A 21991-nucleotide genomic window follows, 5' to 3' on the forward strand; every position below is an offset into this window, starting at 1 on the left:
TCTCAATCACCTTCAATCTACAGATTTTTCCGTTCTCTTTCCTTTTGAAAATGCATCCAAAATGCACGTTCTTGATGCTGGGTGCGTAGTAATGACTCCCATAACTTTCTGTCATTTCTTTCATGGTTCCGCGCAGCCATCCATTTGCCACCAATGCTGCCCAAGGTCTTTGTATCAAAGTTCCTTTCCTTTCTGTAAAATTGAAATTTGGAGCACCCCTGCTTATCCCCAAGCCAAGACAGAACATGAACTTTGGTCTGAAATCCTCCTTTGGGGTGATAAGACGTACCTTACAGTGTGCTCTAAGAACTGGTGACTTTGAGAGGGAGCTGCAGGTAATGTTCATGATTTTCATCGATCTGCTCCTGATCCCCACCCCCACAACCTTTCTTGAGCGAGAGATAATTACAGCGCTGAAAGATACTTCAGCCACTCCTTCGATAGCTCAGTTGGTAGAGCGGAGGACTGTAGCATAAAGTCAGACATCCTTAGGTCGCTGGTTCAAATCCGGCTCGAAGGATTTTTTGCTTCGATTTCCATATCTTTCACTTTTATTCAAACAATACCTTCCATTGATTATGATCGAGACTTTGCAGTCCCTGGGTTTCAGGGATTCCTTGCATCCATCAAACAGCTCGAGTGCAAAAGTGGGGATGTAGCTCAGTGGTAGAGCGCATGCTTCGCATGTATGAGGTCCCGGGTTCAATCCCCGGCATCTCCAGGAGCCTCTGTTCCTTATCTTGGCTTTTTTCCAGAAGGCTAGCCTGCCATCATGCAGAAAGAAGAAGTTTGTCATGCAGTTGGGGTGAGAGCCCCACTTAAATAGTCAGACATTTGCTTTGGAAAAATCTTTGAACTAGGCATAGTTTGCGCATTTCAAGAAAATCGGAGAATTTTGCATTCCAAAAGAAGGAAATAAATGCCCTCTCTGAGGATCGAACTCAGGACCTTCAGATTATGAGACTGACGCGCTGCCTACTGCGCTAAGAAGGCTGTATATAGGCATCTGTACATAAGACCATGAAGATCATCCAGGTACAAGGCTGAAGGATTTTCCTGACTGACATTGTATACTGCAGAGTCGAATGGGGTGATGTGGCCGTCGGTTCAATGCAGGGTTTCCAATCATACAGTCAAACCTTGCAGAAGTGGGGATGTAGCTCAGTGGTAGAGCGCATGCTTTGCATGTATGAGGCCCCGGGTTCAATCCCCGGCATCTCCAGACTTTTGCCATGCTTACCTTGGATTTTGGGCCGAAAGCTAGGCTGGCATCATGATGAAGGAAGAGATATGTCCTCCAACCGGGATGAGGACCCCGCTTAATCTGTCAGACGTTTGCCTTGAAAAATCCCATGAAATGGGGCTATCTCATTTTTGATGATTATAGATCAAAAGAATCCTACTTGTTGAAGACATCAAAGTGATGATTCATCTTGACAACCATAATGCTTTGATGATAGAAATCTGTCGCATCTCTCTTGATCATTGGTAAGGGTTCTTCTTCTAAACCAGAGACTCTTTACAGTAGCTTTTAGAAAAACGGAATATTTTGTTTATCTCAATCACCTTCAATCTACAGATTTTTCCGTTCTCTTTCCTTTTGAAAATGCATCCAAAATGCACGTTCTTGATGCTGGGTGCGTAGTAATGACTCCCATAACTTTCTGTCATTTCTTTCATGGTTCCGCGCAGCCATCCATTTGCCACCAATGCTGCCCAAGGTCTTTGTATCAAAGTTCCTTTCCTTTCTGTAAAATTGAAATTTGGAGCACCCCTGCTTATCCCCAAGCCAAGACAGAACATGAACTTTGGTCTGAAATCCTCCTTTGGGGTGATAAGACGTACCTTACAGTGTGCTCTAAGAACTGGTGACTTTGAGAGGGAGCTGCAGGTAATGTTCATGATTTTCATCGATCTGCTCCTGATCCCCACCCCCACAACCTTTCTTGAGCGAGAGATAATTACAGCGCTGAAAGATACTTCAGCCACTCCTTCGATAGCTCAGTTGGTAGAGCGGAGGACTGTAGCATAAAGTCAGACATCCTTAGGTCGCTGGTTCAAATCCGGCTCGAAGGATTTTTTGCTTCGATTTCCATATATTTCACTTTTATTCAAACAATACCTTCCATTGATTATGATCGAGACTTTGCAGTCCCTGGGTTTCAGGGATTCCTTGCATCCATCAAACAGCTCGAGGGCAAAAGTGGGGATGTAGCTCAGTGGTAGAGCGCATGCTTCGCATGTATGAGGTCCCGGGTTCAATCCCCGGCATCTCCAGGAGCCTCTGTTCCTTATCTTGGCTTTTTTCCAGAAGGCTAGCCTGCCATCATGCAGAAAGAAGAAGTTTGTCATGCAGTTGGGGTGAGAGCCCCACTTAAATAGTCAGACATTTGCTTTGGAAAAATCTTTGAACTAGGCATAGTTTGCGCATTTCAAGAAAATCGGAGAATTTTGCATTCCAAAAGAAGGAAATAAATGCCCTCTCTGAGGATCGAACTCAGGACCTTCAGATTATGAGACTGACGCGCTGCCTACTGCGCTAAGAAGACTGTATATAGGCATCTGTACATAAGACCATGAAGATCATCCAGGTACAAGGCTGAAGGATTTTCCTGACTGACATTGTATACTGCAGAGTCGAATGGGGTGATGTGGCCGTCGGTTCAATGCAGGGTTTCCAATCATACAGTCAAACCTTGCAGAAGTGGGGATGTAGCTCAGTGGTAGAGCGCATGCTTTGCATGTATGAGGCCCCGGGTTCAATCCCCGGCATCTCCAGACTTTTGCCATGCTTACCTTGGATTTTGGGCCGAAAGCTAGGCTGGCATCATGATGAAGGAAGAGATATGTCCTCCAACCGGGATGAGGACCCCGCTTAATCTGTCAGACGTTTGCCTTGAAAAATCCCATGAAATGGGGCTATCTCATTTTTGATGATTATAGATCAAAAGAATCCTACTTGTTGAAGACATCAAAGTGATGATTCATCTTGACAACCATAATGCTTTGATGATAGAAATCTGTCGCATCTCTCTTGATCATTGGTAAGGGTTCTTCTTCTAAACCAGAGACTCTTTACAGTAGCTTTTAGAAAAACGGAATATTTTGTTTATCTCAATCACCTTCAATCTACAGATTTTTCCGTTCTCTTTCCTTTTGAAAATGCATCCAAAATGCACGTTCTTGATGCTGGGTGCGTAGTAATGACTCCCATAACTTTCTGTCATTTCTTTCATGGTTCCGCGCAGCCATCCATTTGCCACCAATGCTGCCCAAGGTCTTTGTATCAAAGTTCCTTTCCTTTCTGTAAAATTGAAATTTGGAGCACCCCTGCTTATCCCCAAGCCAAGACAGAACATGAACTTTGGTCTGAAATCCTCCTTTGGGGTGATAAGACGTACCTTACAGTGTGCTCTAAGAACTGGTGACTTTGAGAGGGAGCTGCAGGTAATGTTCATGATTTTCATCGATCTGCTCCTGATCCCCACCCCCACAACCTTTCTTGAGCGAGAGATAATTACAGCGCTGAAAGATACTTCAGCCACTCCTTCGATAGCTCAGTTGGTAGAGCGGAGGACTGTAGCATAAAGTCAGACATCCTTAGGTCGCTGGTTCAAATCCGGCTCGAAGGATTTTTTGCTTCGATTTCCATATCTTTCACTTTTATTCAAACAATACCTTCCATTGATTATGATCGAGACTTTGCAGTCCCTGGGTTTCAGGGATTCCTTGCATCCATCAAACAGCTCGAGTGCAAAAGTGGGGATGTAGCTCAGTGGTAGAGCGCATGCTTCGCATGTATGAGGTCCCGGGTTCAATCCCCGGCATCTCCAGGAGCCTCTGTTCCTTATCTTGGCTTTTTTCCAGAAGGCTAGCCTGCCATCATGCAGAAAGAAGAAGTTTGTCATGCAGTTGGGGTGAGAGCCCCACTTAAATAGTCAGACATTTGCTTTGGAAAAATCTTTGAACTAGGCATAGTTTGCGCATTTCAAGAAAATCGGAGAATTTTGCATTCCAAAAGAAGGAAATAAATGCCCTCTCTGAGGATCGAACTCAGGACCTTCAGATTATGAGACTGACGCGCTGCCTACTGCGCTAAGAAGGCTGTATATAGGCATCTGTACATAAGACCATGAAGATCATCCAGGTACAAGGCTGAAGGATTTTCCTGACTGACATTGTATACTGCAGAGTCGAATGGGGTGATGTGGCCGTCGGTTCAATGCAGGGTTTCCAATCATACAGTCAAACGTTGCAGAAGTGGGGATGTAGCTCAGTGGTAGAGCGCATGCTTTGCATGTATGAGGCCCCGGGTTCAATCCCCGGCATCTCCAGACTTTTGCCATGCTTACCTTGGATTTTGGGCCGAAAGCTAGGCTGGCATCATGATGAAGGAAGAGATATGTCCTCCAACCGGGATGAGGACCCCGCTTAATCTGTCAGACGTTTGCCTTGAAAAATCCCATGAAATGGGGCTATCTCATTTTTGATGATTATAGATCAAAAGAATCCTACTTGTTGAAGACATCAAAGTGATGATTCATCTTGACAACCATAATGCTTTGATGATAGAAATCTGTCGCATCTCTCTTGATCATTGGTAAGGGTTCTTCTTCTAAACCAGAGACTCTTTACAGTAGCTTTTAGAAAAACGGAATATTTTGTTTATCTCAATCACCTTCAATCTACAGATTTTTCCGTTCTCTTTCCTTTTGAAAATGCATCCAAAATGCACGTTCTTGATGCTGGGTGCGTAGTAATGACTCCCATAACTTTCTGTCATTTCTTTCATGGTTCCGCGCAGCCATCCATTTGCCACCAATGCTGCCCAAGGTCTTTGTATCAAAGTTCCTTTCCTTTCTGTAAAATTGAAATTTGGAGCACCCCTGCTTATCCCCAAGCCAAGACAGAACATGAACTTTGGTCTGAAATCCTCCTTTGGGGTGATAAGACGTACCTTACAGTGTGCTCTAAGAACTGGTGACTTTGAGAGGGAGCTGCAGGTAATGTTCATGATTTTCATCGATCTGCTCCTGATCCCCACCCCCACAACCTTTCTTGAGCGAGAGATAATTACAGCGCTGAAAGATACTTCAGCCACTCCTTCGATAGCTCAGTTGGTAGAGCGGAGGACTGTAGCATAAAGTCAGACATCCTTAGGTCGCTGGTTCAAATCCGGCTCGAAGGATTTTTTGCTTCGATTTCCATATCTTTCACTTTTATTCAAACAATACCTTCCATTGATTATGATCGAGACTTTGCAGTCCCTGGGTTTCAGGGATTCCTTGCATCCATCAAACAGCTCGAGTGCAAAAGTGGGGATGTAGCTCAGTGGTAGAGCGCATGCTTCGCATGTATGAGGTCCCGGGTTCAATCCCCGGCATCTCCAGGAGCCTCTGTTCCTTATCTTGGCTTTTTTCCAGAAGGCTAGCCTGCCATCATGCAGAAAGAAGAAGTTTGTCATGCAGTTGGGGTGAGAGCCCCACTTAAATAGTCAGACATTTGCTTTGGAAAAATCTTTGAACTAGGCATAGTTTGCGCATTTCAAGAAAATCGGAGAATTTTGCATTCCAAAAGAAGGAAATAAATGCCCTCTCTGAGGATCGAACTCAGGACCTTCAGATTATGAGACTGACGCGCTGCCTACTGCGCTAAGAAGGCTGTATATAGGCATCTGTACATAAGACCATGAAGATCATCCAGGTACAAGGCTGAAGGATTTTCCTGACTGACATTGTATACTGCAGAGTCGAATGGGGTGATGTGGCCGTCGGTTCAATGCAGGGTTTCCAATCATACAGTCAAACCTTGCAGAAGTGGGGATGTAGCTCAGTGGTAGAGCGCATGCTTTGCATGTATGAGGCCCCGGGTTCAATCCCCGGCATCTCCAGACTTTTGCCATGCTTACCTTGGATTTTGGGCCGAAAGCTAGGCTGGCATCATGATGAAGGAAGAGATATGTCCTCCAACCGGGATGAGGACCCCGCTTAATCTGTCAGACGTTTGCCTTGAAAAATCCCATGAAATGGGGCTATCTCATTTTTGATGATTATAGATCAAAAGAATCCTACTTGTTGAAGACATCAAAGTGATGATTCATCTTGACAACCATAATGCTTTGATGATAGAAATCTGTCGCATCTCTCTTGATCATTGGTAAGGGTTCTTCTTCTAAACCAGAGACTCTTTACAGTAGCTTTTAGAAAAACGGAATATTTTGTTTATCTCAATCACCTTCAATCTACAGATTTTTCCGTTCTCTTTCCTTTTGAAAATGCATCCAAAATGCACGTTCTTGATGCTGGGTGCGTAGTAATGACTCCCATAACTTTCTGTCATTTCTTTCATGGTTCCGCGCAGCCATCCATTTGCCACCAATGCTGCCCAAGGTCTTTGTATCAAAGTTCCTTTCCTTTCTGTAAAATTGAAATTTGGAGCACCCCTGCTTATCCCCAAGCCAAGACAGAACATGAACTTTGGTCTGAAATCCTCCTTTGGGGTGATAAGACGTACCTTACAGTGTGCTCTAAGAACTGGTGACTTTGAGAGGGAGCTGCAGGTAATGTTCATGATTTTCATCGATCTGCTCCTGATCCCCACCCCCACAACCTTTCTTGAGCGAGAGATAATTACAGCGCTGAAAGATACTTCAGCCACTCCTTCGATAGCTCAGTTGGTAGAGCGGAGGACTGTAGCATAAAGTCAGACATCCTTAGGTCGCTGGTTCAAATCCGGCTCGAAGGATTTTTTGCTTCGATTTCCATATCTTTCACTTTTATTCAAACAATACCTTCCATTGATTATGATCGAGACTTTGCAGTCCCTGGGTTTCAGGGATTCCTTGCATCCATCAAACAGCTCGAGTGCAAAAGTGGGGATGTAGCTCAGTGGTAGAGCGCATGCTTCGCATGTATGAGGTCCCGGGTTCAATCCCCGGCATCTCCAGGAGCCTCTGTTCCTTATCTTGGCTTTTTTCCAGAAGGCTAGCCTGCCATCATGCAGAAAGAAGAAGTTTGTCATGCAGTTGGGGTGAGAGCCCCACTTAAATAGTCAGACATTTGCTTTGGAAAAATCTTTGAACTAGGCATAGTTTGCGCATTTCAAGAAAATCGGAGAATTTTGCATTCCAAAAGAAGGAAATAAATGCCCTCTCTGAGGATCGAACTCAGGACCTTCAGATTATGAGACTGACGCGCTGCCTACTGCGCTAAGAAGGCTGTATATAGGCATCTGTACATAAGACCATGAAGATCATCCAGGTACAAGGCTGAAGGATTTTCCTGACTGACATTGTATACTGCAGAGTCGAATGGGGTGATGTGGCCGTCGGTTCAATGCAGGGTTTCCAATCATACAGTCAAACGTTGCAGAAGTGGGGATGTAGCTCAGTGGTAGAGCGCATGCTTTGCATGTATGAGGCCCCGGGTTCAATCCCCGGCATCTCCAGACTTTTGCCATGCTTACCTTGGATTTTGGGCCGAAAGCTAGGCTGGCATCATGATGAAGGAAGAGATATGTCCTCCAACCGGGATGAGGACCCCGCTTAATCTGTCAGACGTTTGCCTTGAAAAATCCCATGAAATGGGGCTATCTCATTTTTGATGATTATAGATCAAAAGAATCCTACTTGTTGAAGACATCAAAGTGATGATTCATCTTGACAACCATAATGCTTTGATGATAGAAATCTGTCGCATCTCTCTTGATCATTGGTAAGGGTTCTTCTTCTAAACCAGAGACTCTTTACAGTAGCTTTTAGAAAAACGGAATATTTTGTTTATCTCAATCACCTTCAATCTACAGATTTTTCCGTTCTCTTTCCTTTTGAAAATGCATCCAAAATGCACGTTCTTGATGCTGGGTGCGTAGTAATGACTCCCATAACTTTCTGTCATTTCTTTCATGGTTCCGCGCAGCCATCCATTTGCCACCAATGCTGCCCAAGGTCTTTGTATCAAAGTTCCTTTCCTTTCTGTAAAATTGAAATTTGGAGCACCCCTGCTTATCCCCAAGCCAAGACAGAACATGAACTTTGGTCTGAAATCCTCCTTTGGGGTGATAAGACGTACCTTACAGTGTGCTCTAAGAACTGGTGACTTTGAGAGGGAGCTGCAGGTAATGTTCATGATTTTCATCGATCTGCTCCTGATCCCCACCCCCACAACCTTTCTTGAGCGAGAGATAATTACAGCGCTGAAAGATACTTCAGCCACTCCTTCGATAGCTCAGTTGGTAGAGCGGAGGACTGTAGCATAAAGTCAGACATCCTTAGGTCGCTGGTTCAAATCCGGCTCGAAGGATTTTTTGCTTCGATTTCCATATCTTTCACTTTTATTCAAACAATACCTTCCATTGATTATGATCGAGACTTTGCAGTCCCTGGGTTTCAGGGATTCCTTGCATCCATCAAACAGCTCGAGTGCAAAAGTGGGGATGTAGCTCAGTGGTAGAGCGCATGCTTCGCATGTATGAGGTCCCGGGTTCAATCCCCGGCATCTCCAGGAGCCTCTGTTCCTTATCTTGGCTTTTTTCCAGAAGGCTAGCCTGCCATCATGCAGAAAGAAGAAGTTTGTCATGCAGTTGGGGTGAGAGCCCCACTTAAATAGTCAGACATTTGCTTTGGAAAAATCTTTGAACTAGGCATAGTTTGCGCATTTCAAGAAAATCGGAGAATTTTGCATTCCAAAAGAAGGAAATAAATGCCCTCTCTGAGGATCGAACTCAGGACCTTCAGATTATGAGACTGACGCGCTGCCTACTGCGCTAAGAAGGCTGTATATAGGCATCTGTACATAAGACCATGAAGATCATCCAGGTACAAGGCTGAAGGATTTTCCTGACTGACATTGTATACTGCAGAGTCGAATGGGGTGATGTGGCCGTCGGTTCAATGCAGGGTTTCCAATCATACAGTCAAACCTTGCAGAAGTGGGGATGTAGCTCAGTGGTAGAGCGCATGCTTTGCATGTATGAGGCCCCGGGTTCAATCCCCGGCATCTCCAGACTTTTGCCATGCTTACCTTGGATTTTGGGCCGAAAGCTAGGCTGGCATCATGATGAAGGAAGAGATATGTCCTCCAACCGGGATGAGGACCCCGCTTAATCTGTCAGACGTTTGCCTTGAAAAATCCCATGAAATGGGGCTATCTCATTTTTGATGATTATAGATCAAAAGAATCCTACTTGTTGAAGACATCAAAGTGATGATTCATCTTGACAACCATAATGCTTTGATGATAGAAATCTGTCGCATCTCTCTTGATCATTGGTAAGGGTTCTTCTTCTAAACCAGAGACTCTTTACAGTAGCTTTTAGAAAAACGGAATATTTTGTTTATCTCAATCACCTTCAATCTACAGATTTTTCCGTTCTCTTTCCTTTTGAAAATGCATCCAAAATGCACGTTCTTGATGCTGGGTGCGTAGTAATGACTCCCATAACTTTCTGTCATTTCTTTCATGGTTCCGCGCAGCCATCCATTTGCCACCAATGCTGCCCAAGGTCTTTGTATCAAAGTTCCTTTCCTTTCTGTAAAATTGAAATTTGGAGCACCCCTGCTTATCCCCAAGCCAAGACAGAACATGAACTTTGGTCTGAAATCCTCCTTTGGGGTGATAAGACGTACCTTACAGTGTGCTCTAAGAACTGGTGACTTTGAGAGGGAGCTGCAGGTAATGTTCATGATTTTCATCGATCTGCTCCTGATCCCCACCCCCACAACCTTTCTTGAGCGAGAGATAATTACAGCGCTGAAAGATACTTCAGCCACTCCTTCGATAGCTCAGTTGGTAGAGCGGAGGACTGTAGCATAAAGTCAGACATCCTTAGGTCGCTGGTTCAAATCCGGCTCGAAGGATTTTTTGCTTCGATTTCCATATCTTTCACTTTTATTCAAACAATACCTTCCATTGATTATGATCGAGACTTTGCAGTCCCTGGGTTTCAGGGATTCCTTGCATCCATCAAACAGCTCGAGGGCAAAAGTGGGGATGTAGCTCAGTGGTAGAGCGCATGCTTCGCATGTATGAGGTCCCGGGTTCAATCCCCGGCATCTCCAGGAGCCTCTGTTCCTTATCTTGGCTTTTTTCCAGAAGGCTAGCCTGCCATCATGCAGAAAGAAGAAGTTTGTCATGCAGTTGGGGTGAGAGCCCCACTTAAATAGTCAGACATTTGCTTTGGAAAAATCTTTGAACTAGGCATAGTTTGCGCATTTCAAGAAAATCGGAGAATTTTGCATTCCAAAAGAAGGAAATAAATGCCCTCTCTGAGGATCGAACTCAGGACCTTCAGATTATGAGACTGACGCGCTGCCTACTGCGCTAAGAAGGCTGTATATAGGCATCTGTACATAAGACCATGAAGATCATCCAGGTACAAGGCTGAAGGATTTTCCTGACTGACATTGTATACTGCAGAGTCGAATGGGGTGATGTGGCCGTCGGTTCAATGCAGGGTTTCCAATCATACAGTCAAACGTTGCAGAAGTGGGGATGTAGCTCAGTGGTAGAGCGCATGCTTTGCATGTATGAGGCCCCGGGTTCAATCCCCGGCATCTCCAGACTTTTGCCATGCTTACCTTGGATTTTGGGCCGAAAGCTAGGCTGGCATCATGATGAAGGAAGAGATATGTCCTCCAACCGGGATGAGGACCCCGCTTAATCTGTCAGACGTTTGCCTTGAAAAATCCCATGAAATGGGGCTATCTCATTTTTGATGATTATAGATCAAAAGAATCCTACTTGTTGAAGACATCAAAGTGATGATTCATCTTGACAACCATAATGCTTTGATGATAGAAATCTGTCGCATCTCTCTTGATCATTGGTAAGGGTTCTTCTTCTAAACCAGAGACTCTTTACAGTAGCTTTTAGAAAAACGGAATATTTTGTTTATCTCAATCACCTTCAATCTACAGATTTTTCCGTTCTCTTTCCTTTTGAAAATGCATCCAAAATGCACGTTCTTGATGCTGGGTGCGTAGTAATGACTCCCATAACTTTCTGTCATTTCTTTCATGGTTCCGCGCAGCCATCCATTTGCCACCAATGCTGCCCAAGGTCTTTGTATCAAAGTTCCTTTCCTTTCTGTAAAATTGAAATTTGGAGCACCCCTGCTTATCCCCAAGCCAAGACAGAACATGAACTTTGGTCTGAAATCCTCCTTTGGGGTGATAAGACGTACCTTACAGTGTGCTCTAAGAACTGGTGACTTTGAGAGGGAGCTGCAGGTAATGTTCATGATTTTCATCGATCTGCTCCTGATCCCCACCCCCACAACCTTTCTTGAGCGAGAGATAATTACAGCGCTGAAAGATACTTCAGCCACTCCTTCGATAGCTCAGTTGGTAGAGCGGAGGACTGTAGCATAAAGTCAGACATCCTTAGGTCGCTGGTTCAAATCCGGCTCGAAGGATTTTTTGCTTCGATTTCCATATCTTTCACTTTTATTCAAACAATACCTTCCATTGATTATGATCGAGACTTTGCAGTCCCTGGGTTTCAGGGATTCCTTGCATCCATCAAACAGCTCGAGTGCAAAAGTGGGGATGTAGCTCAGTGGTAGAGCGCATGCTTCGCATGTATGAGGTCCCGGGTTCAATCCCCGGCATCTCCAGGAGCCTCTGTTCCTTATCTTGGCTTTTTTCCAGAAGGCTAGCCTGCCATCATGCAGAAAGAAGAAGTTTGTCATGCAGTTGGGGTGAGAGCCCCACTTAAATAGTCAGACATTTGCTTTGGAAAAATCTTTGAACTAGGCATAGTTTGCGCATTTCAAGAAAATCGGAGAATTTTGCATTCCAAAAGAAGGAAATAAATGCCCTCTCTGAGGATCGAACTCAGGACCTTCAGATTATGAGACTGACGCGCTGCCTACTGCGCTAAGAAGGCTGTATATAGGCATCTGTACATAAGACCATGAAGATCATCCAGGTACAAGGCTGAAGGATTTTCCTGACTGACATTGTATACTGCAGAGTCGAATGGGGTGATGTGGCCGTCGGTTCAATGCAGGGTTTCCAATCATACAGTCAAACCTTGCAGAAGTGGGGATGTAGCTCAGTGGTAGAGCGCATGCTTTGCATGTATGAGGCCCCGGGTTCAATCCCCGGCATCTCCAGACTTTTGCCATGCTTACCTTGGATTTTGGGCCGAAAGCTAGGCTGGCATCATGATGAAGGAAGAGATATGTCCTCCAACCGGGATGAGGACCCCGCTTAATCTGTCAGACGTTTGCCTTGAAAAATCCCATGAAATGGGGCTATCTCATTTTTGATGATTATAGATCAAAAGAATCCTACTTGTTGAAGACATCAAAGTGATGATTCATCTTGACAACCATAATGCTTTGATGATAGAAATCTGTCGCATCTCTCTTGATCATTGGTAAGGGTTCTTCTTCTAAACCAGAGACTCTTTACAGTAGCTTTTAGAAAAACGGAATATTTTGTTTATCTCAATCACCTTCAATCTACAGATTTTTCCGTTCTCTTTCCTTTTGAAAATGCATCCAAAATGCACGTTCTTGATGCTGGGTGCGTAGTAATGACTCCCATAACTTTCTGTCATTTCTTTCATGGTTCCGCGCAGCCATCCATTTGCCACCAATGCTGCCCAAGGTCTTTGTATCAAAGTTCCTTTCCTTTCTGTAAAATTGAAATTTGGAGCACCCCTGCTTATCCCCAAGCCAAGACAGAACATGAACTTTGGTCTGAAATCCTCCTTTGGGGTGATAAGACGTACCTTACAGTGTGCTCTAAGAACTGGTGACTTTGAGAGGGAGCTGCAGGTAATGTTCATGATTTTCATCGATCTGCTCCTGATCCCCACCCCCACAACCTTTCTTGAGCGAGAGATAATTACAGCGCTGAAAGATACTTCAGCCACTCCTTCGATAGCTCAGTTGGTAGAGCGGAGGACTGTAGCATAAAGTCAGACATCCTTAGGTCGCTGGTTCAAATCCGGCTCGAAGGATTTTTTGCTTCGATTTCCATATCTTTCACTTTTATTCAAACAATACCTTCCATTGATTATGATCGAGACTTTGCAGTCCCTGGGTTTCAGGGATTCCTTGCATCCATCAAACAGCTCGAGTGCAAAAGTGGGGATGTAGCTCAGTGGTAGAGCGCATGCTTCGCATGTATGAGGTCCCGGGTTCAATCCCCGGCATCTCCAGGAGCCTCTGTTCCTTATCTTGGCTTTTTTCCAGAAGGCTAGCCTGCCATCATGCAGAAAGAAGAAGTTTGTCATGCAGTTGGGGTGAGAGCCCCACTTAAATAGTCAGACATTTGCTTTGGAAAAATCTTTGAACTAGGCATAGTTTGCGCATTTCAAGAAAATCGGAGAATTTTGCATTCCAAAAGAAGGAAATAAATGCCCTCTCTGAGGATCGAACTCAGGACCTTCAGATTATGAGACTGACGCGCTGCCTACTGCGCTAAGAAGGCTGTATATAGGCATCTGTACATAAGACCATGAAGATCATCCAGGTACAAGGCTGAAGGATTTTCCTGACTGACATTGTATACTGCAGAGTCGAATGGGGTGATGTGGCCGTCGGTTCAATGCAGGGTTTCCAATCATACAGTCAAACCTTGCAGAAGTGGGGATGTAGCTCAGTGGTAGAGCGCATGCTTTGCATGTATGAGGCCCCGGGTTCAATCCCCGGCATCTCCAGACTTTTGCCATGCTTACCTTGGATTTTGGGCCGAAAGCTAGGCTGGCATCATGATGAAGGAAGAGATATGTCCTCCAACCGGGATGAGGACCCCGCTTAATCTGTCAGACGTTTGCCTTGAAAAATCCCATGAAATGGGGCTATCTCATTTTTGATGATTATAGATCAAAAGAATCCTACTTGTTGAAGACATCAAAGTGATGATTCATCTTGACAACCATAATGCTTTGATGATAGAAATCTGTCGCATCTCTCTTGATCATTGGTAAGGGTTCTTCTTCTAAACCAGAGACTCTTTACAGTAGCTTTTAGAAAAACGGAATATTTTGTTTATCTCAATCACCTTCAATCTACAGATTTTTCCGTTCTCTTTCCTTTTGAAAATGCATCCAAAATGCACGTTCTTGATGCTGGGTGCGTAGTAATGACTCCCATAACTTTCTGTCATTTCTTTCATGGTTCCGCGCAGCCATCCATTTGCCACCAATGCTGCCCAAGGTCTTTGTATCAAAGTTCCTTTCCTTTCTGTAAAATTGAAATTTGGAGCACCCCTGCTTATCCCCAAGCCAAGACAGAACATGAACTTTGGTCTGAAATCCTCCTTTGGGGTGATAAGACGTACCTTACAGTGTGCTCTAAGAACTGGTGACTTTGAGAGGGAGCTGCAGGTAATGTTCATGATTTTCATCGATCTGCTCCTGATCCCCACCCCCACAACCTTTCTTGAGCGAGAGATAATTACAGCGCTGAAAGATACTTCAGCCACTCCTTCGATAGCTCAGTTGGTAGAGCGGAGGACTGTAGCATAAAGTCAGACATCCTTAGGTCGCTGGTTCAAATCCGGCTCGAAGGATTTTTTGCTTCGATTTCCATATATTTCACTTTTATTCAAACAATACCTTCCATTGATTATGATCGAGACTTTGCAGTCCCTGGGTTTCAGGGATTCCTTGCATCCATCAAACAGCTCGAGGGCAAAAGTGGGGATGTAGCTCAGTGGTAGAGCGCATGCTTCGCATGTATGAGGTCCCGGGTTCAATCCCCGGCATCTCCAGGAGCCTCTGTTCCTTATCTTGGCTTTTTTCCAGAAGGCTAGCCTGCCATCATGCAGAAAGAAGAAGTTTGTCATGCAGTTGGGGTGAGAGCCCCACTTAAATAGTCAGACATTTGCTTTGGAAAAATCTTTGAACTAGGCATAGTTTGCGCATTTCAAGAAAATCGGAGAATTTTGCATTCCAAAAGAAGGAAATAAATGCCCTCTCTGAGGATCGAACTCAGGACCTTCAGATTATGAGACTGACGCGCTGCCTACTGCGCTAAGAAGACTGTATATAGGCATCTGTACATAAGACCATGAAGATCATCCAGGTACAAGGCTGAAGGATTTTCCTGACTGACATTGTATACTGCAGAGTCGAATGGGGTGATGTGGCCGTCGGTTCAATGCAGGGTTTCCAATCATACAGTCAAACCTTGCAGAAGTGGGGATGTAGCTCAGTGGTAGAGCGCATGCTTTGCATGTATGAGGCCCCGGGTTCAATCCCCGGCATCTCCAGACTTTTGCCATGCTTACCTTGGATTTTGGGCCGAAAGCTAGGCTGGCATCATGATGAAGGAAGAGATATGTCCTCCAACCGGGATGAGGACCCCGCTTAATCTGTCAGACGTTTGCCTTGAAAAATCCCATGAAATGGGGCTATCTCATTTTTGATGATTATAGATCAAAAGAATCCTACTTGTTGAAGACATCAAAGTGATGATTCATCTTGACAACCATAATGCTTTGATGATAGAAATCTGTCGCATCTCTCTTGATCATTGGTAAGGGTTCTTCTTCTAAACCAGAGACTCTTTACAGTAGCTTTTAGAAAAACGGAATATTTTGTTTATCTCAATCACCTTCAATCTACAGATTTTTCCGTTCTCTTTCCTTTTGAAAATGCATCCAAAATGCACGTTCTTGATGCTGGGTGCGTAGTAATGACTCCCATAACTTTCTGTCATTTCTTTCATGGTTCCGCGCAGCCATCCATTTGCCACCAATGCTGCCCAAGGTCTTTGTATCAAAGTTCCTTTCCTTTCTGTAAAATTGAAATTTGGAGCACCCCTGCTTATCCCCAAGCCAAGACAGAACATGAACTTTGGTCTGAAATCCTCCTTTGGGGTGATAAGACGTACCTTACAGTGTGCTCTAAGAACTGGTGACTTTGAGAGGGAGCTGCAGGTAATGTTCATGATTTTCATCGATCTGCTCCTGATCCCCACCCCCACAACCTTTCTTGAGCGAGAGATAATTACAGCGCTGAAAGATACTTCAGCCACTCCTTCGATAGCTCAGTTGGTAGAGCGGAGGACTGTAGCATAAAGTCAGACATCCTTAGGTCGCTGGTTCAAATCCGGCTCGAAGGATTTTTTGCTTCGATTTCCATATCTTTCACTTTTATTCAAACAATACCTTCCATTGATTATGATCGAGACTTTGCAGTCCCTGGGTTTCAGGGATTCCTTGCATCCATCAAACAGCTCGAGTGCAAAAGTGGGGATGTAGCTCAGTGGTAGAGCGCATGCTTCGCATGTATGAGGTCCCGGGTTCAATCCCCGGCATCTCCAGGAGCCTCTGTTCCTTATCTTGGCTTTTTTCCAGAAGGCTAGCCTGCCATCATGCAGAAAGAAGAAGTTTGTCATGCAGTTGGGGTGAGAGCCCCACTTAAATAGTCAGACATTTGCTTTGGAAAAATCTTTGAACTAGGCATAGTTTGCGCATTTCAAGAAAATCGGAGAATTTTGCATTCCAAAAGAAGGAAATAAATGCCCTCTCTGAGGATCGAACTCAGGACCTTCAGATTATGAGACTGACGCGCTGCCTACTGCGCTAAGAAGGCTGTATATAGGCATCTGTACATAAGACCATGAAGATCATCCAGGTACAAGGCTGAAGGATTTTCCTGACTGACATTGTATACTGCAGAGTCGAATGGGGTGATGTGGCCGTCGGTTCAATGCAGGGTTTCCAATCATACAGTCAAACCTTGCAGAAGTGGGGATGTAGCTCAGTGGTAGAGCGCATGCTTTGCATGTATGAGGCCCCGGGTTCAATCCCCGGCATCTCCAGACTTTTGCCATGCTTACCTTGGATTTTGGGCCGAAAGCTAGGCTGGCATCATGATGAAGGAAGAGATATGTCCTCCAACCGGGATGAGGACCCCGCTTAATCTGTCAGACGTTTGCCTTGAAAAATCCCATGAAATGGGGCTATCTCATTTTTGATGATTATAGATCAAAAGAATCCTACTTGTTGAAGACATCAAAGTGATGATTCATCTTGACAACCATAATGCTTTGATGATAGAAATCTGTCGCATCTCTCTTGATCATTGGTAAGGGTTCTTCTTCTAAACCAGAGACTCTTTACAGTAGCTTTTAGAAAAACGGAATATTTTGTTTATCTCAATCACCTTCAATCTACAGATTTTTCCGTTCTCTTTCCTTTTGAAAATGCATCCAAAATGCACGTTCTTGATGCTGGGTGCGTAGTAATGACTCCCATAACTTTCTGTCATTTCTTTCATGGTTCCGCGCAGCCATCCATTTGCCACCAATGCTGCCCAAGGTCTTTGTATCAAAGTTCCTTTCCTTTCTGTAAAATTGAAATTTGGAGCACCCCTGCTTATCCCCAAGCCAAGACAGAACATGAACTTTGGTCTGAAATCCTCCTTTGGGGTGATAAGACGTACCTTACAGTGTGCTCTAAGAACTGGTGACTTTGAGAGGGAGCTGCAGGTAATGTTCATGATTTTCATCGATCTGCTCCTGATCCCCACCCCCACAACCTTTCTTGAGCGAGAGATAATTACAGCGCTGAAAGATACTTCAGCCACTCCTTCGATAGCTCAGTTGGTAGAGCGGAGGACTGTAGCATAAAGTCAGACATCCTTAGGTCGCTGGTTCAAATCCGGCTCGAAGGATTTTTTGCTTCGATTTCCATATATTTCACTTTTATTCAAACAATACCTTCCATTGATTATGATCGAGACTTTGCAGTCCCTGGGTTTCAGGGATTCCTTGCATCCATCAAACAGCTCGAGGGCAAAAGTGGGGATGTAGCTCAGTGGTAGAGCGCATGCTTCGCATGTATGAGGTCCCGGGTTCAATCCCCGGCATCTCCAGGAGCCTCTGTTCCTTATCTTGGCTTTTTTCCAGAAGGCTAGCCTGCCATCATGCAGAAAGAAGAAGTTTGTCATGCAGTTGGGGTGAGAGCCCCACTTAAATAGTCAGACATTTGCTTTGGAAAAATCTTTGAACTAGGCATAGTTTGCGCATTTCAAGAAAATCGGAGAATTTTGCATTCCAAAAGAAGGAAATAAATGCCCTCTCTGAGGATCGAACTCAGGACCTTCAGATTATGAGACTGACGCGCTGCCTACTGCGCTAAGAAGACTGTATATAGGCATCTGTACATAAGACCATGAAGATCATCCAGGTACAAGGCTGAAGGATTTTCCTGACTGACATTGTATACTGCAGAGTCGAATGGGGTGATGTGGCCGTCGGTTCAATGCAGGGTTTCCAATCATACAGTCAAACCTTGCAGAAGTGGGGATGTAGCTCAGTGGTAGAGCGCATGCTTTGCATGTATGAGGCCCCGGGTTCAATCCCCGGCATCTCCAGACTTTTGCCATGCTTACCTTGGATTTTGGGCCGAAAGCTAGGCTGGCATCATGATGAAGGAAGAGATATGTCCTCCAACCGGGATGAGGACCCCGCTTAATCTGTCAGACGTTTGCCTTGAAAAATCCCATGAAATGGGGCTATCTCATTTTTGATGATTATAGATCAAAAGAATCCTACTTGTTGAAGACATCAAAGTGATGATTCATCTTGACAACCATAATGCTTTGATGATAGAAATCTGTCGCATCTCTCTTGATCATTGGTAAGGGTTCTTCTTCTAAACCAGAGACTCTTTACAGTAGCTTTTAGAAAAACGGAATATTTTGTTTATCTCAATCACCTTCAATCTACAGATTTTTCCGTTCTCTTTCCTTTTGAAAATGCATCCAAAATGCACGTTCTTGATGCTGGGTGCGTAGTAATGACTCCCATAACTTTCTGTCATTTCTTTCATGGTTCCGCGCAGCCATCCATTTGCCACCAATGCTGCCCAAGGTCTTTGTATCAAAGTTCCTTTCCTTTCTGTAAAATTGAAATTTGGAGCACCCCTGCTTATCCCCAAGCCAAGACAGAACATGAACTTTGGTCTGAAATCCTCCTTTGGGGTGATAAGACGTACCTTACAGTGTGCTCTAAGAACTGGTGACTTTGAGAGGGAGCTGCAGGTAATGTTCATGATTTTCATCGATCTGCTCCTGATCCCCACCCCCACAACCTTTCTTGAGCGAGAGATAATTACAGCGCTGAAAGATACTTCAGCCACTCCTTCGATAGCTCAGTTGGTAGAGCGGAGGACTGTAGCATAAAGTCAGACATCCTTAGGTCGCTGGTTCAAATCCGGCTCGAAGGATTTTTTGCTTCGATTTCCATATATTTCACTTTTATTCAAACAATACCTTCCATTGATTATGATCGAGACTTTGCAGTCCCTGGGTTTCAGGGATTCCTTGCATCCATCAAACAGCTCGAGGGCAAAAGTGGGGATGTAGCTCAGTGGTAGAGCGCATGCTTCGCATGTATGAGGTCCCGGGTTCAATCCCCGGCATCTCCAGGAGCCTCTGTTCCTTATCTTGGCTTTTTTCCAGAAGGCTAGCCTGCCATCATGCAGAAAGAAGAAGTTTGTCATGCAGTTGGGGTGAGAGCCCCACTTAAATAGTCAGACATTTGCTTTGGAAAAATCTTTGAACTAGGCATAGTTTGCGCATTTCAAGAAAATCGGAGAATTTTGCATTCCAAAAGAAGGAAATAAATGCCCTCTCTGAGGATCGAACTCAGGACCTTCAGATTATGAGACTGACGCGCTGCCTACTGCGCTAAGAAGACTGTATATAGGCATCTGTACATAAGACCATGAAGATCATCCAGGTACAAGGCTGAAGGATTTTCCTGACTGACATTGTATACTGCAGAGTCGAATGGGGTGATGTGGCCGTCGGTTCAATGCAGGGTTTCCAATCATACAGTCAAACCTTGCAGAAGTGGGGATGTAGCTCAGTGGTAGAGCGCATGCTTTGCATGTATGAGGCCCCGGGTTCAATCCCCGGCATCTCCAGACTTTTGCCATGCTTACCTTGGATTTTGGGCCGAAAGCTAGGCTGGCATCATGATGAAGGAAGAGATATGTCCTCCAACCGGGATGAGGACCCCGCTTAATCTGTCAGACGTTTGCCTTGAAAAATCCCATGAAATGGGGCTATCTCATTTTTGATGATTATAGATCAAAAGAATCCTACTTGTTGAAGACATCAAAGTGATGATTCATCTTGACAACCATAATGCTTTGATGATAGAAATCTGTCGCATCTCTCTTGATCATTGGTAAGGGTTCTTCTTCTAAACCAGAGACTCTTTACAGTAGCTTTTAGAAAAACGGAATATTTTGTTTATCTCAATCACCTTCAATCTACAGATTTTTCCGTTCTCTTTCCTTTTGAAAATGCATCCAAAATGCACGTTCTTGATGCTGGGTGCGTAGTAATGACTCCCATAACTTTCTGTCATTTCTTTCATGGTTCCGCGCAGCCATCCATTTGCCACCAATGCTGCCCAAGGTCTTTGTATCAAAGTTCCTTTCCTTTCTGTAAAATTGAAATTTGGAGCACCCCTGCTTATCCCCAAGCCAAGACAGAACATGAACTTTGGTCTGAAATCCTCCTTTGGGGTGATAAGACGTACCTTACAGTGTGCTCTAAGAACTGGTGACTTTGAGAGGGAGCTGCAGGTAATGTTCATGATTTTCATCGATCTGCTCCTGATCCCCACCCCCACAACCTTTCTTGAGCGAGAGATAATTACAGCGCTGAAAGATACTTCAGCCACTCCTTCGATAGCTCAGTTGGTAGAGCGGAGGACTGTAGCATAAAGTCAGACATCCTTAGGTCGCTGGTTCAAATCCGGCTCGAAGGATTTTTTGCTTCGATTTCCATATATTTCACTTTTATTCAAACAATACCTTCCATTGATTATGATCGAGACTTTGCAGTCCCTGGGTTTCAGGGATTCCTTGCATCCATCAAACAGCTCGAGGGCAAAAGTGGGGATGTAGCTCAGTGGTAGAGCGCATGCTTCGCATGTATGAGGTCCCGGGTTCAATCCCCGGCATCTCCAGGAGCCTCTGTTCCTTATCTTGGCTTTTTTCCAGAAGGCTAGCCTGCCATCATGCAGAAAGAAGAAGTTTGTCATGCAGTTGGGGTGAGAGCCCCACTTAAATAGTCAGACATTTGCTTTGGAAAAATCTTTGAACTAGGCATAGTTTGCGCATTTCAAGAAAATCGGAGAATTTTGCATTCCAAAAGAAGGAAATAAATGCCCTCTCTGAGGATCGAACTCAGGACCTTCAGATTATGAGACTGACGCGCTGCCTACTGCGCTAAGAAGACTGTATATAGGCATCTGTACATAAGACCATGAAGATCATCCAGGTACAAGGCTGAAGGATTTTCCTGACTGACATTGTATACTGCAGAGTCGAATGGGGTGATGTGGCCGTCGGTTCAATGCAGGGTTTCCAATCATACAGTCAAACCTTGCAGAAGTGGGGATGTAGCTCAGTGGTAGAGCGCATGCTTTGCATGTATGAGGCCCCGGGTTCAATCCCCGGCATCTCCAGACTTTTGCCATGCTTACCTTGGATTTTGGGCCGAAAGCTAGGCTGGCATCATGATGAAGGAAGAGATATGTCCTCCAACCGGGATGAGGACCCCGCTTAATCTGTCAGACGTTTGCCTTGAAAAATCCCATGAAATGGGGCTATCTCATTTTTGATGATTATAGATCAAAAGAATCCTACTTGTTGAAGACATCAAAGTGATGATTCATCTTGACAACCATAATGCTTTGATGATAGAAATCTGTCGCATCTCTCTTGATCATTGGTAAGGGTTCTTCTTCTAAACCAGAGACTCTTTACAGTAGCTTTTAGAAAAACGGAATATTTTGTTTATCTCAATCACCTTCAATCTACAGATTTTTCCGTTCTCTTTCCTTTTGAAAATGCATCCAAAATGCACGTTCTTGATGCTGGGTGCGTAGTAATGACTCCCATAACTTTCTGTCATTTCTTTCATGGTTCCGCGCAGCCATCCATTTGCCACCAATGCTGCCCAAGGTCTTTGTATCAAAGTTCCTTTCCTTTCTGTAAAATTGAAAT

The 21991-nt window shown here is 44.5% G+C and overlaps 51 non-coding genes across 51 annotated transcripts; 42 read left to right on the forward strand and 9 right to left on the reverse strand.

The window, feature by feature from the left end:
* The first annotated feature begins 434 nt into the window (after positions 1-434).
* On the forward strand, positions 435-520 carry TRNAY-GUA (transfer RNA tyrosine (anticodon GUA)). The gene is given in 2 exon segments: positions 435-471; positions 485-520. It is a non-coding gene; the product is annotated as a tRNA-Tyr (tRNA).
* A 129-nt stretch (positions 521-649) lies between these two features.
* Positions 650-721, forward strand: TRNAA-CGC (transfer RNA alanine (anticodon CGC)). The gene has a single exon. It is a non-coding gene; the product is annotated as a tRNA-Ala (tRNA).
* A 199-nt stretch (positions 722-920) lies between these two features.
* Positions 921-993, reverse strand: TRNAM-CAU (transfer RNA methionine (anticodon CAU)). Its single transcript has one exon. It is a non-coding gene; the product is annotated as a tRNA-Met (tRNA).
* A 157-nt stretch (positions 994-1150) lies between these two features.
* Positions 1151-1222, forward strand: TRNAA-UGC (transfer RNA alanine (anticodon UGC)). Its single transcript has one exon. It is a non-coding gene; the product is annotated as a tRNA-Ala (tRNA).
* A 768-nt stretch (positions 1223-1990) lies between these two features.
* Positions 1991-2076, forward strand: TRNAY-GUA (transfer RNA tyrosine (anticodon GUA)). The gene is given in 2 exon segments: positions 1991-2027; positions 2041-2076. It is a non-coding gene; the product is annotated as a tRNA-Tyr (tRNA).
* Positions 2077-2205: 129 nt separating this feature from the next.
* Positions 2206-2277, forward strand: TRNAA-CGC (transfer RNA alanine (anticodon CGC)). Its single transcript has one exon. It is a non-coding gene; the product is annotated as a tRNA-Ala (tRNA).
* Positions 2278-2706: 429 nt separating this feature from the next.
* On the forward strand, positions 2707-2778 carry TRNAA-UGC (transfer RNA alanine (anticodon UGC)). The gene has a single exon. It is a non-coding gene; the product is annotated as a tRNA-Ala (tRNA).
* Positions 2779-3546: 768 nt separating this feature from the next.
* Positions 3547-3632, forward strand: TRNAY-GUA (transfer RNA tyrosine (anticodon GUA)). Its single transcript is given in 2 exon segments — positions 3547-3583; positions 3597-3632. It is a non-coding gene; the product is annotated as a tRNA-Tyr (tRNA).
* Positions 3633-3761: 129 nt separating this feature from the next.
* TRNAA-CGC (transfer RNA alanine (anticodon CGC)) lies at positions 3762-3833 on the forward strand. Its single transcript has one exon. It is a non-coding gene; the product is annotated as a tRNA-Ala (tRNA).
* Positions 3834-4032: 199 nt separating this feature from the next.
* Positions 4033-4105, reverse strand: TRNAM-CAU (transfer RNA methionine (anticodon CAU)). Its single transcript has one exon. It is a non-coding gene; the product is annotated as a tRNA-Met (tRNA).
* A 157-nt stretch (positions 4106-4262) lies between these two features.
* Positions 4263-4334, forward strand: TRNAA-UGC (transfer RNA alanine (anticodon UGC)). The gene has a single exon. It is a non-coding gene; the product is annotated as a tRNA-Ala (tRNA).
* Positions 4335-5102: 768 nt separating this feature from the next.
* Positions 5103-5188, forward strand: TRNAY-GUA (transfer RNA tyrosine (anticodon GUA)). The gene is given in 2 exon segments: positions 5103-5139; positions 5153-5188. It is a non-coding gene; the product is annotated as a tRNA-Tyr (tRNA).
* A 129-nt stretch (positions 5189-5317) lies between these two features.
* TRNAA-CGC (transfer RNA alanine (anticodon CGC)) lies at positions 5318-5389 on the forward strand. Its single transcript has one exon. It is a non-coding gene; the product is annotated as a tRNA-Ala (tRNA).
* Positions 5390-5588: 199 nt separating this feature from the next.
* TRNAM-CAU (transfer RNA methionine (anticodon CAU)) lies at positions 5589-5661 on the reverse strand. Its single transcript has one exon. It is a non-coding gene; the product is annotated as a tRNA-Met (tRNA).
* A 157-nt stretch (positions 5662-5818) lies between these two features.
* TRNAA-UGC (transfer RNA alanine (anticodon UGC)) lies at positions 5819-5890 on the forward strand. Its single transcript has one exon. It is a non-coding gene; the product is annotated as a tRNA-Ala (tRNA).
* A 768-nt stretch (positions 5891-6658) lies between these two features.
* Positions 6659-6744, forward strand: TRNAY-GUA (transfer RNA tyrosine (anticodon GUA)). The gene is given in 2 exon segments: positions 6659-6695; positions 6709-6744. It is a non-coding gene; the product is annotated as a tRNA-Tyr (tRNA).
* A 129-nt stretch (positions 6745-6873) lies between these two features.
* TRNAA-CGC (transfer RNA alanine (anticodon CGC)) lies at positions 6874-6945 on the forward strand. Its single transcript has one exon. It is a non-coding gene; the product is annotated as a tRNA-Ala (tRNA).
* Positions 6946-7144: 199 nt separating this feature from the next.
* On the reverse strand, positions 7145-7217 carry TRNAM-CAU (transfer RNA methionine (anticodon CAU)). Its single transcript has one exon. It is a non-coding gene; the product is annotated as a tRNA-Met (tRNA).
* Positions 7218-7374: 157 nt separating this feature from the next.
* TRNAA-UGC (transfer RNA alanine (anticodon UGC)) lies at positions 7375-7446 on the forward strand. The gene has a single exon. It is a non-coding gene; the product is annotated as a tRNA-Ala (tRNA).
* A 768-nt stretch (positions 7447-8214) lies between these two features.
* On the forward strand, positions 8215-8300 carry TRNAY-GUA (transfer RNA tyrosine (anticodon GUA)). Its single transcript is given in 2 exon segments — positions 8215-8251; positions 8265-8300. It is a non-coding gene; the product is annotated as a tRNA-Tyr (tRNA).
* Positions 8301-8429: 129 nt separating this feature from the next.
* Positions 8430-8501, forward strand: TRNAA-CGC (transfer RNA alanine (anticodon CGC)). The gene has a single exon. It is a non-coding gene; the product is annotated as a tRNA-Ala (tRNA).
* Positions 8502-8700: 199 nt separating this feature from the next.
* Positions 8701-8773, reverse strand: TRNAM-CAU (transfer RNA methionine (anticodon CAU)). The gene has a single exon. It is a non-coding gene; the product is annotated as a tRNA-Met (tRNA).
* Positions 8774-8930: 157 nt separating this feature from the next.
* Positions 8931-9002, forward strand: TRNAA-UGC (transfer RNA alanine (anticodon UGC)). Its single transcript has one exon. It is a non-coding gene; the product is annotated as a tRNA-Ala (tRNA).
* A 768-nt stretch (positions 9003-9770) lies between these two features.
* On the forward strand, positions 9771-9856 carry TRNAY-GUA (transfer RNA tyrosine (anticodon GUA)). The gene is given in 2 exon segments: positions 9771-9807; positions 9821-9856. It is a non-coding gene; the product is annotated as a tRNA-Tyr (tRNA).
* Positions 9857-9985: 129 nt separating this feature from the next.
* On the forward strand, positions 9986-10057 carry TRNAA-CGC (transfer RNA alanine (anticodon CGC)). The gene has a single exon. It is a non-coding gene; the product is annotated as a tRNA-Ala (tRNA).
* A 199-nt stretch (positions 10058-10256) lies between these two features.
* TRNAM-CAU (transfer RNA methionine (anticodon CAU)) lies at positions 10257-10329 on the reverse strand. The gene has a single exon. It is a non-coding gene; the product is annotated as a tRNA-Met (tRNA).
* Positions 10330-10486: 157 nt separating this feature from the next.
* TRNAA-UGC (transfer RNA alanine (anticodon UGC)) lies at positions 10487-10558 on the forward strand. Its single transcript has one exon. It is a non-coding gene; the product is annotated as a tRNA-Ala (tRNA).
* Positions 10559-11326: 768 nt separating this feature from the next.
* On the forward strand, positions 11327-11412 carry TRNAY-GUA (transfer RNA tyrosine (anticodon GUA)). Its single transcript is given in 2 exon segments — positions 11327-11363; positions 11377-11412. It is a non-coding gene; the product is annotated as a tRNA-Tyr (tRNA).
* A 129-nt stretch (positions 11413-11541) lies between these two features.
* TRNAA-CGC (transfer RNA alanine (anticodon CGC)) lies at positions 11542-11613 on the forward strand. Its single transcript has one exon. It is a non-coding gene; the product is annotated as a tRNA-Ala (tRNA).
* Positions 11614-11812: 199 nt separating this feature from the next.
* On the reverse strand, positions 11813-11885 carry TRNAM-CAU (transfer RNA methionine (anticodon CAU)). Its single transcript has one exon. It is a non-coding gene; the product is annotated as a tRNA-Met (tRNA).
* A 157-nt stretch (positions 11886-12042) lies between these two features.
* Positions 12043-12114, forward strand: TRNAA-UGC (transfer RNA alanine (anticodon UGC)). Its single transcript has one exon. It is a non-coding gene; the product is annotated as a tRNA-Ala (tRNA).
* Positions 12115-12882: 768 nt separating this feature from the next.
* TRNAY-GUA (transfer RNA tyrosine (anticodon GUA)) lies at positions 12883-12968 on the forward strand. Its single transcript is given in 2 exon segments — positions 12883-12919; positions 12933-12968. It is a non-coding gene; the product is annotated as a tRNA-Tyr (tRNA).
* A 129-nt stretch (positions 12969-13097) lies between these two features.
* Positions 13098-13169, forward strand: TRNAA-CGC (transfer RNA alanine (anticodon CGC)). Its single transcript has one exon. It is a non-coding gene; the product is annotated as a tRNA-Ala (tRNA).
* Positions 13170-13368: 199 nt separating this feature from the next.
* On the reverse strand, positions 13369-13441 carry TRNAM-CAU (transfer RNA methionine (anticodon CAU)). Its single transcript has one exon. It is a non-coding gene; the product is annotated as a tRNA-Met (tRNA).
* Positions 13442-13598: 157 nt separating this feature from the next.
* On the forward strand, positions 13599-13670 carry TRNAA-UGC (transfer RNA alanine (anticodon UGC)). The gene has a single exon. It is a non-coding gene; the product is annotated as a tRNA-Ala (tRNA).
* A 768-nt stretch (positions 13671-14438) lies between these two features.
* Positions 14439-14524, forward strand: TRNAY-GUA (transfer RNA tyrosine (anticodon GUA)). Its single transcript is given in 2 exon segments — positions 14439-14475; positions 14489-14524. It is a non-coding gene; the product is annotated as a tRNA-Tyr (tRNA).
* A 129-nt stretch (positions 14525-14653) lies between these two features.
* On the forward strand, positions 14654-14725 carry TRNAA-CGC (transfer RNA alanine (anticodon CGC)). The gene has a single exon. It is a non-coding gene; the product is annotated as a tRNA-Ala (tRNA).
* A 429-nt stretch (positions 14726-15154) lies between these two features.
* TRNAA-UGC (transfer RNA alanine (anticodon UGC)) lies at positions 15155-15226 on the forward strand. Its single transcript has one exon. It is a non-coding gene; the product is annotated as a tRNA-Ala (tRNA).
* A 768-nt stretch (positions 15227-15994) lies between these two features.
* TRNAY-GUA (transfer RNA tyrosine (anticodon GUA)) lies at positions 15995-16080 on the forward strand. Its single transcript is given in 2 exon segments — positions 15995-16031; positions 16045-16080. It is a non-coding gene; the product is annotated as a tRNA-Tyr (tRNA).
* Positions 16081-16209: 129 nt separating this feature from the next.
* Positions 16210-16281, forward strand: TRNAA-CGC (transfer RNA alanine (anticodon CGC)). Its single transcript has one exon. It is a non-coding gene; the product is annotated as a tRNA-Ala (tRNA).
* A 199-nt stretch (positions 16282-16480) lies between these two features.
* Positions 16481-16553, reverse strand: TRNAM-CAU (transfer RNA methionine (anticodon CAU)). The gene has a single exon. It is a non-coding gene; the product is annotated as a tRNA-Met (tRNA).
* Positions 16554-16710: 157 nt separating this feature from the next.
* TRNAA-UGC (transfer RNA alanine (anticodon UGC)) lies at positions 16711-16782 on the forward strand. Its single transcript has one exon. It is a non-coding gene; the product is annotated as a tRNA-Ala (tRNA).
* Positions 16783-17550: 768 nt separating this feature from the next.
* Positions 17551-17636, forward strand: TRNAY-GUA (transfer RNA tyrosine (anticodon GUA)). Its single transcript is given in 2 exon segments — positions 17551-17587; positions 17601-17636. It is a non-coding gene; the product is annotated as a tRNA-Tyr (tRNA).
* Positions 17637-17765: 129 nt separating this feature from the next.
* On the forward strand, positions 17766-17837 carry TRNAA-CGC (transfer RNA alanine (anticodon CGC)). Its single transcript has one exon. It is a non-coding gene; the product is annotated as a tRNA-Ala (tRNA).
* Positions 17838-18266: 429 nt separating this feature from the next.
* On the forward strand, positions 18267-18338 carry TRNAA-UGC (transfer RNA alanine (anticodon UGC)). Its single transcript has one exon. It is a non-coding gene; the product is annotated as a tRNA-Ala (tRNA).
* Positions 18339-19106: 768 nt separating this feature from the next.
* On the forward strand, positions 19107-19192 carry TRNAY-GUA (transfer RNA tyrosine (anticodon GUA)). The gene is given in 2 exon segments: positions 19107-19143; positions 19157-19192. It is a non-coding gene; the product is annotated as a tRNA-Tyr (tRNA).
* Positions 19193-19321: 129 nt separating this feature from the next.
* On the forward strand, positions 19322-19393 carry TRNAA-CGC (transfer RNA alanine (anticodon CGC)). Its single transcript has one exon. It is a non-coding gene; the product is annotated as a tRNA-Ala (tRNA).
* Positions 19394-19822: 429 nt separating this feature from the next.
* Positions 19823-19894, forward strand: TRNAA-UGC (transfer RNA alanine (anticodon UGC)). Its single transcript has one exon. It is a non-coding gene; the product is annotated as a tRNA-Ala (tRNA).
* Positions 19895-20662: 768 nt separating this feature from the next.
* TRNAY-GUA (transfer RNA tyrosine (anticodon GUA)) lies at positions 20663-20748 on the forward strand. The gene is given in 2 exon segments: positions 20663-20699; positions 20713-20748. It is a non-coding gene; the product is annotated as a tRNA-Tyr (tRNA).
* A 129-nt stretch (positions 20749-20877) lies between these two features.
* On the forward strand, positions 20878-20949 carry TRNAA-CGC (transfer RNA alanine (anticodon CGC)). The gene has a single exon. It is a non-coding gene; the product is annotated as a tRNA-Ala (tRNA).
* Positions 20950-21378: 429 nt separating this feature from the next.
* TRNAA-UGC (transfer RNA alanine (anticodon UGC)) lies at positions 21379-21450 on the forward strand. The gene has a single exon. It is a non-coding gene; the product is annotated as a tRNA-Ala (tRNA).
* The last annotated feature ends 541 nt before the right edge of the window (positions 21451-21991 follow it).

The sequence above is a fragment of the Triturus cristatus genome, unplaced genomic scaffold, assembly GCF_964204655.1.
Source record: "Triturus cristatus unplaced genomic scaffold, aTriCri1.1 SCAFFOLD_572, whole genome shotgun sequence".
Lineage (NCBI taxonomy): Eukaryota > Metazoa > Chordata > Amphibia > Caudata > Salamandridae > Triturus > Triturus cristatus.